General features: G+C 48.2%; 1 long non-coding RNA gene across 1 annotated transcript in view; it reads right to left on the bottom strand.

Annotated features, from left to right (window-relative positions):
* Window positions 1-1820: 1820 nt before the first annotated feature.
* The window catches only part of LOC120987282, an 11628-nt gene continuing 4235 nt past the window's right edge, over window positions 1821-9213 (bottom strand). Inside the window, exons 3-4 of the long non-coding RNA XR_005775978.1 lie at window positions 4230-4232; window positions 1821-1830 (exon numbers count right to left, since the gene is read on the bottom strand). This is a non-coding gene — a long non-coding RNA (uncharacterized LOC120987282). The remainder of the gene's footprint in view (window positions 1831-4229; window positions 4233-9213) is intronic.

Raw genomic sequence — 9213 nt, 5'->3', positions numbered from 1 at the left:
TTCGTCCCGAACCCGAACCCCATTGAAGTCAATGGGGACCCGAACTTTTCGGCACTATAAAGGCTGTAAAACAGCCCAGGAAAGGGCTAGAGGGCTGCAAAAGGCAACAAAATGTAGTTAAATCCCCTGCAAACAAATGTGGATAGGGAAATGAATTAAAATAAAAATAAAATAAATAAAAATTAACCAATATCAATTGGAGAGAGGTCTCATAGCAGAGAATCTGGCTTCATGTCATAGCAGAGAATCAGTCTTCATGTCATAGCAGAGAATCAGGCTTCATGTCACCCACCACTGGAACAGGCCACTGTCAGATATTTTTAGGCCCCGGCACCCAGACAGAGGAGAGAGGTCCCATAATAGAGATTCAGGCTTCATGTCAGCAGAGAATCAGTCTTCATGTCATAGCAGAGAATCAGGCTTCATGTCATAGCAGAGAATCAGGCTTCATGTCACCCACCACTGGAACAGGCCACTGTCAGATATTTTTAGACCCCGGCACCCAGACAGAGGAGAGAGGTCCCATAACAGAGATTCAGGCTTCATGTCAGCAGAGAATCAGTCTTCATGTCATAGCAGAGAATCAGGCTTCACGTCACCCACCACTGGAACAGACCACTGTCACATATTTAGGCCCAGGCACCCAGGCAGAGGAGAGAGGTCCCATAGCAGAGAATCTGGCTTCATGTCAGCAGAGAATCAGTCTCCATGTCATAGCAGAGAATCAGGCTTCATGTCACCCACCACTGGAACAGGCCACTGTCAGATATTTTTAGGCCCCGGCACCCAGACAGAGGAGAGGTTCATTCAACTTTGGGTTGCCCCGCAATATAATGGTAAAATGAAAATAAAAATAGGATTGAATGAGGAAGTGCCCTGGAGTAGAATAATATATTGTTAAGGGGAGGTAGTTAATATCTAATCTGCACAAGGGATGGACAGGTCCTGTGGGATCCATGCCTGGTTCATTTTTATGAACGTCAGCTTGTCCACATTGGCTGTAGACAGGCGGCTGCGTTTGTCTGTAATGACGCCCCCTGCCGTGCTGAATACACGTTCAGACAAAACGCTGGCCGCCGGGCAGGCCAGCACCTCCAAGGCATAAAAGGCTAGCTCTGGCCACGTGGACAATTTGGAGACCCAGAAGTTGAATGGGGCCGAACCATCAGTCAGTACGTGGAGGGGTGTGCACAGGTACTGTTCCACCATGTTATTGAAATGTTGCCTCCTGCTAACACGTTCCGTATCAGGTGGTGGTGCAGTTAGCTGTGGCGTGGTGACAAAACTTTTCCACATCTCTGCCATGCTAACCCTGCCCTCAGAGGAGCTGGCCGTGACACAGCTGCTTTGGCGACCTCTTGCTCCTCCTCTGCCTTCGCCTTGGGCTTCCACTTGTTCCCATGTGACATTTGGGAATGCTCTCAGTAGCGCGTCTACCAACGTGCGCTTGTACTCGCGCATCTTCCTATCACGCTCCAGTGAAGGAAGTAAGGTGGGCACATTGTCTTTGTACCGTGGATCCAGCAGGGTGGCAACCCAGTAGTCCGCACATGTTAAAATGTGGGCAACTCTGCTGTCGTTGCGCAGGCACTGCAGCATGTAGTCGCTCATGTGTGCCAGGCTGCCCAGAGGTAAGGACAAGCTGTCCTCTGTGGGAGGCGTATCGTCATCGTCCTGCGTTTCCCCCCAGCCACGCACCAATGATGGGCCCGAGCTGCGTTGGGTGCCACCGCGCTGTGAACATGCTTCATCCTCATCCTCCTCCACCTCCTCCTCATCCTCGTCCTCCAGTAGTGGGCCCTGTCTGGCCACATTTGTACCTGGCCTCTGCTGTTGCAAAAAACCTCCCTCTGAGTCACTTCGAAGAGACTGGCCTGAAAGTGCTAAAAATGACCCCTCTTCCTCCTCCTCCTCCTGGGCCACCTCCTCTTCCATCATCGCGCTAAGTGTTTTCTCAAGGAGACATAGAAGTGGTATTGTAACGCTGATAACGGCGTCATCGCGACTGGCCATGTTGGTGAAGTACTCGAAACAGCGCAACAGGGCACACAGGTCTCGCATGGAGGCCCAGTCATTGGTGGTGAAGTGGTGCTGTTCCGCAGTGCGACTGACCCGTGCGTGCAGCAGCTGACACTCCACTATGGCCTGCTGCTGCTCGCACAGTCTGTCCAGCATGTGCAAGGTGGAGTTCCACCTGGTGGGCACATCGCATATGAGGCGGTGAGCAGGAAGGCCGAAGTTACGCTGTAGCGCAGACAGATGTGCAGCAGCAGGGTGTGAACGTCGGAAGCGCGAACAGACGGCCCGCACTTTATGCAGCAGCTCTGACATGTCGGGGTAGTTGCGAATGAACTTCTGCACCACCAAATTCAGCACATGCGCCAGGCAAGGGATGTGCGTCAAACCGGCTAGTCCCAGAGCTGCAACGAGATTTCGCCCATTATTGCACACCACCAGGCCGGGCTTGAGGCTCACCGGCAGCAACCACTCGTCGGTCTGTTGTTCTATACACCGCCACAACTCCTGTGCGGTGTGGGGCCTGTCCCCCAAACATATGAGTTTCAGAACGGCCTGCTGACGTTTACCCCGGGCTGTGCTGAAGTTGGTGGTGAAGGTGTGTGGCTGACTGGATGAGCAGGTGCAAGAAGAGGAGGAGGAAGCTGAGTAGGAGGAGGAGGAGACAGGAGGCAAAGAATGTTGCCCTGCGATCCTTGGCGGCGGAAGGACGTGCGCCAAACAGCTCTCCGCCTGGGGCCCAGCCGCCACTACATTTACCCAGTGTGCAGTTAGGGAGATATAGCGTCCCTGGCCGTGCTTACTGGTCCACGTATCTGTGGTTAGGTGGACCTTGCCACAGATGGCGTTGCGCAGTGCACACTTGATTTTATCGGATACTTGGTTGTGCAGGGAAGGCACGGCTCTCTTGGAGAAGTAGTGCCGGCTGGGAACAACATACTATGGGACAGCAAGCGACATGAGCTGTTTCAAGCTGTCTGTGTCCACCAGCCTAAATGACAGCATTTCATAGGCCAGTAGTTTAGAAATGCTGGCATTCAGGGCCAGGGATCGAGGGTGGCTAGGTGGGAATTTACACTTTCTCTCAAATGTTTGTGAGATGGAGAGCTGAACGCTGCCGTGTGACATGGTTGAGATGCTTGGTGACGCAGGTGGTGGTGTTGGTGGTACATCCCATGTTTGCTGGGAGGCAGGTGCCAACGTTCCTCCAGAGGCGGAGGAAGAGGCCGAGGCGGCGGCAGCAGCAGAAGAGGCCGAGGCGGCAGCAGCAGAAGAGGTAGCAGGGGGAGCCTGAGTGACTTCCTTGTTTTTAAGGTGTGTACTCCACTGCAGTTCATGCTTTCCATGCAGGTGCCTGGTCATGCAGGTTGTGCTAAGGTTCAGAACGTTAATGCCTCGCTTCAGGCTCTGATGGCACAGCGTGCAAACCACTCGGGTCTTGTCGTCAGCACATTGTTTGAAGAAGTGCCATGCCAGGGAACTCCTTGAAGCTGCCTTTGGGGTGCTCGGTCCCAGATGGCGGCGGTCAGTAGCAGGCGGAGTCTCTTGGCAGCGGGTGTTCTGATTTTGCCCACTGCTCCCTCTTTTGCTACGCTGTTGGCTCGGTCTCACCACTGCCTCTTCCTCCGAACTCTGAAAGTCAGTGGCACGACCTTCATTCCATGTGGGGTCTAGGACCTCATCGTCCCCTGCATCGTCTTCCACCCAGTCTTGATCCCTGCAGAAAGACGCAGCAGTTGGCACCTGTGTTTCGTCATCATCAGAGACGTGCTGAGGTGGTATTCCCATGTCCTCATCATCAGGAAACATAAGTGGTTGTGTGTTAGTGCATTCTATCTCTTCCACCCCTGGGGAAGGGCTAGGTGGATGCCCTTGGGAAACCCTGGCAGCAGAGTCTTCAAACAGCATAAGAGACTGCTGCATAACTTGAGGCTCAGACAGTTTCCCTGATATGCATGGGGGTGATGTGACAGACCGATGGGCTTGGTTTTTATGCGCCATCTGTGCGCTTTCTGCAGAAGACTGGGTGGGAGATAATGTGAACGTGCTGGATCCACTGTCGGCCACCCAATTGACTAATGCCTGTACCTGCTCAGGCCTTACCATCCTTAGAACGGCATTGGGCCCCACCAAATATCGCTGTAAATTCTGCTGGCTACTGGGACCTGAGGTAGTTGGTTCACTAGGACGTGTGGCTGTGGCAGAACGGCCACGTCCTCTCCCAGCACCAGAGGATCCACTAACACCACCACGACCATGTTCACTTCCGCGTACGCGTCCCTTATTAGATGTTTTCCTCATTGTTCCCGTTCACCACAATTTTGAGAATGGCAAATTGGGGAATAGTTTTTCACCCCAGAACAAAAACTGTGCTTTTACGGTCACTACAAATAACTTGACCAGCTAAAACAGTACAGAATTGGTTGAATAGAAATGTGAGGCCTATTTTTTTTTGCGCTGTGTGACAGGTATAGGTTTAATCACAGAATTAGACTTGTATCTGCACGGTAGCGTGTGTGTTAAGTTTTTCTGAATGACACTATCAGCACCTTGAATCTAAGATATTCTTTTTGGGATAGATTTCAAGTAGGCCTCATATAGCAGAAACTAGTTATTTTGAGAATGGCAAATTTGGGAATAGTTTTTCAACCCAGAACAAAAAGTCTGCTTTTACGGTCACTACAAATAACTTGACCAGCTAAAACAGTACAGATTTGGTTGAATAGAAATGTCAGGTCTATTTTTTAGGCGCTGGGTGACAGGCTCAACTTGCCCCTGATGTAGTATATGGCCAAAAAATAACCACACTATTGATGGTTAAATGCACTTGGGTGACACAGGCTCAGCCTGCAGCTGATGTAGTATATGGCCAAAAATTAACCAGACTGTTGATGGTTAAATGCACTTCGGTGACACAGGCTCAGCCTGCAGCTGATGTAGGATATAGCAAAAAATAACTACACTATTGATGGTTAAATACACTTGGTGATAGCTTGTACTGGCGCACCACAAGCCACAAAATGGCCGCCGATCACCCCAGAAAAAAGTGATCTAAAAACGCTCTGGGCAGCCTAAAAAAAGGGAGCAAGTCGATATTAGCACTTCAATGATCCACAGCTGGAGATCGATCACTGAATGAAGTCTTTTGGAGGAGTTAATCTGCCTAATCTCGCCCTAACGTCGCAGCTGCAACCTCTCCCTATGCTTGAATCAGCAGAGTGACGTGCAGCGCTACGTAACCCAAGCTTATATAGAGGCTGGGTCACATGCTGCACTGGCCAATCACAGCCATGCCAATAGTAGGCATGGCTGTGATGGCCTCTTGGGGCAAGTAGTATGACGCTTGTTGATTGGCTGCTTTGCAGCCTTTCAAAAAGCGCCAAGAAAGCGCCGAACACTGAACCCGAACCCGGACTTTTACGAAAATGTTCGGGTTCGGGTCCGTGTCACGGACACCCCAAAATTCGGTACGAACCCGAACTATACAGTTCGGGTTCGCTCATCCCTATGTATATATATTATGGAATATATTGCTTTTGCTATTTTAAGATTTTTAACGACGCCCAACAGGGGAGGTTCCCCAGATCCTTTATTTTCAGCTGCATCCACTTACCAACACACGTCCCAGACGAAGCATCATGGCGAAACCCGGGTCGGGCACTGTGTAATTTTTGTAACTCGCTCCTATACTTGTGTTTTTTGTGAGTATAATAAATCTTTTTCATTTAACACTGTGGTACGTACTTCATTGGTTGACCTCCTTTCTTTGAGAACCTGAAAAGTGGAGAGTCTGGTGATATCCTGTGAAAGGAGTTTTTCCTTCTTTGGGAACGTGGAGCTTTGCAAGATTCTATACAAGCGGTAAAGCACCCTGTCCGTGCGGTTTAGAAGGTGACATCCAAGGCTAATTGAACATCTACCAGCCGCAGTGCATGCCTGCGTCCTTCTGACCATTTCAGCTTTACCTTCACTTCAATGCATGAAGTTCCATGGTGGATGACATCGCTGAGCCTGCTTGTGATGCCTAATACCATCTGAGTCTTGTGAGTATAACCTGTTCACAGGCGACACCTCCTCTGAGAAGTTACTACACCATAGTGCGGTTTCTATTTTTTTCAGATTTCCACACCATAGCTGAGTTGGATGTGTATAGATGAACTTGTTTGCCTGAAGATTTCCATAGTCTATAGAACACCAATATCCTTGGACTTGAATACAATAAGAATACTCTCCTGCAGCGCAATCCTTATTTTCTCATAGCACTCCAAATAAGGTGAAAGAATGGTGGATCTTTATTCCCCTCTGCAACGTTTCAACCGCTCAATGCCGTCTTTCTCAAGCATACAACATAGTGTCATATCAGGGTATATATACCCACAATGCATAGCACAAAAATGAAGTGACAATAATTCAATTAAAAATATATCAAAGATAAAAACATATATAGAATATAATAAACATGTCAAAATTGTGAAGGTTACATCAATTGTGTTTCACAAGATATAATACATCATATAGAAAATTAATCATCGTAATACAAACATACTAGTGCATTAATTAGTGACAATAGGACACATCATTATAATGCGATATCACCTGTGTATCAATATTCAAAGTGATCATAATCAGATAAAGTTAAAAACTCACACGGCGGTGCATGAACAAGGGCGCCAAGAATCCGCGTCCTCACAATCAGACCGCGCATGCCCAAGATCCAAGCAACGTCACACCACACAGACACAGCCCAGCGACGACGTCAGCGGACACGTGAACAAGCACATGACCAACCAGACAGTCACATGACCAGTCCAGGGGAGGCGTCGGGCCAAGTCACGCAGGCGACGCGAGGCAAGCGTCGCCAGGCAACGACGTCGGCACCACCGGCGTCGTTACCATAGCAACCACAAGCCAAACACCGCAGACAGCGACAAGCCCCTGCTTGAAAAGTGGGCCGGCGCGGCCAGATAAGAACAAGAGGAGACGGGAGAGAAAACAAGGGGCACATAATCAGAAAATTCAGAAAAACCAAAAGAATCAGAAAGACAAACAAACGGGAGCATATGAACACCCCCATACGGCAACTGTATCCAGGTTTAGAGAGTAGAGTGAACGTGGTAAGTATATCGGCACTAAGAAGAAACACCTTCAAAGTCTGTGCCATACTAATATAGAGCAGGGGAACAAAGGCCAGCGGTCCAGTCATTCTCACGACACGACCACAGGTCCATACAGGGTAAGGGGTCAAGGACACGTCTATGCCCGTAAACCCCAAACCCAAAAACCGTCCCCTGGATCTATAGAGTGAGACAATTAGAGAAACCACCACTCATGAGACAAACAACCCCATACAGTTAACCCACATGATGTATGATGTAACAAATACTTTAACGCCCCATGGATCTCCCCCATCACCAAATTCTCAACGGAGGAGCGTAGAAAACCGCGCCCTCCATCCATAAACAACGCCGCATAAATGACAGAAATCTAGAGAAAGAAAACAGAAATATATTATTTAGAACAGTGGATATAAGGAAACTGTAAATACAGTAATCCAAGTCAGTTATATAATGATAAATGACACAAATCGACTTCACATATCACCAGGGCACGACCAGAAGAGGGTCAATCCAGGGCCGATAGACAGCCCCATCTTATATCACACTCCACTTAAAATCAACATTGAGACCACCAGGTCTCAAAGTATTGAGGCGATGGATCCATCTAAGCTCTCTCTGTTTGAGAGCCAGTGTCCTATCACCTCCCCTTCTGGACGGGGTGATTTCATCCACTATCATAAATTTAAGGTCCCTCTCCTTGTGATTGGCCTCCACAAAATGTTTAGGGACTGGCAGATCTTTTCTTTTTTGACTAATTGAGAACCTGTGATTGTTTAAACGTGTCTTCATGTCACAAGTGGTCTCCCCAACATAAAGGAGACCACATGATTTTTGACTTAACATGTATGATATGAGATTTTTTATTATCATATCGCAGGATTATATATATATAAAATGCAGATTGCTGGCACTGGACAGTGCATCCTGCTGCTGGCAGTGGAGGGATCTGTAGCGGCATTACAAAGGGAGCGGGGCTACACCTGAGCGCTGCCCTATTTTGTTTGTTTCTCCCCGCTGTCAGAGCTCAGATTACTCTTCCCTGATACCAGCTACCATAATCCCTACCCTGGGCTCCCCTCCGTCGCTAACACTGGGGTGCTCAGTCGCCCCTCATGTCCGGCTGTCAGGATTACAGTGCATGGATCTTTTGATGGCCAATGTACTAATACTGTATACTAATAAATTAATATATACTAATAAATACTAATAACTATATATATATATATATGAAGATCCTATACTGAATTATTAATCTTTCTTTTACTTATGGTCTTTTATCCTGAAATAGGGTAATATATACTTAACAAGCATCTGATCCCTGATCCCCACAGTCACAGACTCTAGGGATCAGAACTTTTCATGCATGAGATGTGTGGGTAGGTTGAAGAGGAGGATCGGTCAGAGTATAGTGTAGTGTCATTACTACTTTAGGTTGACACTGCCATCTACTGGCCTTTTTCTGTATTGCAGATATAGTTCGGGGAGAAGTAGGAGAACTCGCCCTTCGTAAGCAACGATATGGGAAAAATAGGAGCGCTAGCGATGCTACATCTGTATGTATATATATTTATACCCTAAGCACAAGCCAAGGATGGCTTGGTTTTTAAGTAAGGGAGTATTTAACGCCCCAAAGTGGCATTACCACTTCTGCACCTCACTAGTGTCTTTATTGGTTAACCCTATGTCATCATACGTATTTATTGCAGGTTCTTCACTATGTGCATTCTCTATTTTGTAACTGTTTATTATGTGTAATGTGCATTGTTCAACAGAAGGTGGCAGCATAAATGTCAGAGCTACAGGTACATAGAGTGGAACCTTCCCTTCCATTTTAACCCCCCCTTCCCCTCTGTGGTGTGGTGGGCGTTTTCCCACTTGCTGCTAGAAGGGTGGGGACCAGTTTTAGTCAGTCTAGTGTACCCCCTGCTAGGGGAAGGCAGCAGGACCCCATCCCTGTTGAACAAGCCCTGTCTGGGCCAGCTTGAGCACCTTCAGCGCAGCTGGATAAGAAGGCCAAAGCCTGAAGCCTCAGAGACCAGGAGTAGTGTTCCCTGGACAAAGCTAGAGACAGACCAGATTA

Source organism: Bufo bufo, chromosome 1 (assembly GCF_905171765.1).
Source record: "Bufo bufo chromosome 1, aBufBuf1.1, whole genome shotgun sequence".
Classification (NCBI taxonomy): domain Eukaryota; kingdom Metazoa; phylum Chordata; class Amphibia; order Anura; family Bufonidae; genus Bufo; species Bufo bufo.
The sequence above is the reverse complement of the archived record's forward strand: the minus strand, read 5'-3'. Positions and strand labels throughout refer to the sequence as shown.